The following is a 2,368-nucleotide window of genomic DNA, read 5'->3' on the forward strand; positions in this document are numbered from 1 at the left end:
TGTTTTTGTGTGTTTCAGCTGATGTAAGGATACTGTAATGAGTGTCATTAGTGTCCTCTACTGTGACCTCCCATGTGTGCCACCTCCACTGTGAAGAACAACAGGCCAGGCTCAGGGGACAGGTCTGACTGCAGCCAGTCTGCAAACAGCTCATTATGACCCTGCAGTGATCCCACTGTGCTGGTCTCAGGGGACGTCCTGCTGAGGAAATACCTTTTTACCTCTGTGATCAGAAACAAGTGTCCAAATGATCTAACATGCTGTATTATTACAAACACCAAAACACTTTAACTGCTTGTGTAATACGTTGCAAAGTGAAGTCATTATCGCAATTTATGAATTAATTATTAGAGGTGGTCAACAGGCTCTTTTGTCCTCAAATAAAAAAGCAAATAAACACGTTAACACAACTCCAAACTGTTAACACCAACCAACCTTCAGACAGTACACTTTAACAACAGCAAAATAATATAATATAATTTAATATAATATAATAATCAGTGGTGAAAGAAGTACTCAGATCCTTTACTTAATTAAAAGTAGTAATACTGCACTGAAAATACTCCAGTACAAGTTAAAGTCCCTTCGAATCTAGGGATGTAAGAGAATTAAAAAAAAATATTGTATCAATTCTCAAAAACATTTTTTTGGTTAGGGTTAGGGGTTATCATCAGCAATATCAGGTTGCAATCACAGGAAGTGATTGGAGGAGAGATGACTGTAAACCTAATAGGTTATGTTTCACAGCAAAATTCACTTCAAGCCAGCACCCGGTTAGCTCAGTCTGTAGGCTGCTTGTGCCTGCTTGTCAGACTGCAGTCCCAGCAATACTGAGTGCTGATATGAAACTCTGTAAGTTCACTTTAAAAGAAATTTTTTGTAATAATTCAATTTACAGTCTCCACTGTGTGACTTCAAAAGCAATATCTATATTTGGTGTTATTGCTCTGCTAAACATTGGGCTTTTCCCTTTGCTCTTCATACTTTTCACATACACCAGGATACTTGTAATATCTTATCGAAGTTGTAGAAATGTCAGAAAAAAAGCTGCACAGACCTGTTTACCCCACCTATTGGTTTTAATCAGCTATTCCTGTTTGTGTGCATATGATGTTATTATAGTTCGACTGGAATCAGATTTTCCAAAGACTGTACGTTTAATAATGACTTTACAAACTGTTTTGTATCATCCTCTGTTCAATCCAATTATATATGGAGTAAAAATGAAAGAAATCTCTAAACATCTGAAGAGGTTGTTCTGTCAAACCAATGCAATCTCGTGTATTAAAAGTGATGTTAGAGTAATAGTGACGTTAGTCATACTAATATATCGTCATTTATTTTGTAATAAATCAGAGATGTGAATGTTACGATCGTTGGGAGGTATTTAATGTAAGAATTTGTTTCCATGCTGTACTAATCCTCTTTACTATGTATAACAGAAACAGTGAAGAGTATCTTCAGTTTAAACAATGTAATGACAATTCAATATGCTGCTCTGATAAAGGAGTCTGTCATTTCAGCCTCTCCCAAAAATTCTCCCATTTTTTTATGTGTTACAATTTTGGGGATTTTTACCTCATCCTGTTGCATAGGCTTGGCTGGATTTCAGACTGATGTTAATGTAGGTATATAAAATCATTAATGTGATCCTGGGGGATACAAATGTGATATGGAGCTATATTGTCATTGGGTTATGACAGTACATGTATTCATCCCGAACAGTTTGTAACAGGCCTTTTGGTTCGACATGTTACTTCCTTTATTTGGTACGCCCTATGACCCAAACAATTGCTGTCGGAATAGTTTATTAATATCTACTACTAAACCTGGGGGTACAGAAATACTTTTTTTTGTTTGATAAGTGATACACAAACCTTTAATTCTTGTTCGGCTTCTTCTAAATATGTTACGCACCAATTTTGGTTAAGACTACATAAAATATGTGCAGAAAGAAGCAAAAAATCTCAAATTGCAGAATGTCTTTAAGGTGCAAATGGGCGTGGCCTATATCACTGAAATTGGAAACCATTGTACAAAAATGTGTCTTCTACCCCTTAAGGTTCATCAGTTAGCAAAAATTTAGCAAACACATAAAATGCTTTATAACTGACCATATAGTGGCCCATTCTGCTGTTGTACAGTACTAATTACAAGACATTCATAGTCACCACAGACTCATTGTTTGACCAAAACATGTGATAGCTAGAATCCAAAGAATGTCTGTAGATTTTTGTAGCATTTGAATGTAGACCTGTGGAGATATGGATGTTAATTGACTTTGTGATTGGAGGAGAGGTGCAACTATAAACTTAATGGGTTGCATTTCACAGTGCAGTTCCAGTCACACAATATTAACAAATTCATC

Source organism: Morone saxatilis, unplaced genomic scaffold (genome assembly GCF_004916995.1).
Source record: "Morone saxatilis isolate NCDOM2014 unplaced genomic scaffold, NCSU_SB_2.0 Contig5, whole genome shotgun sequence".
Lineage (NCBI taxonomy): Eukaryota > Metazoa > Chordata > Actinopteri > Moronidae > Morone > Morone saxatilis.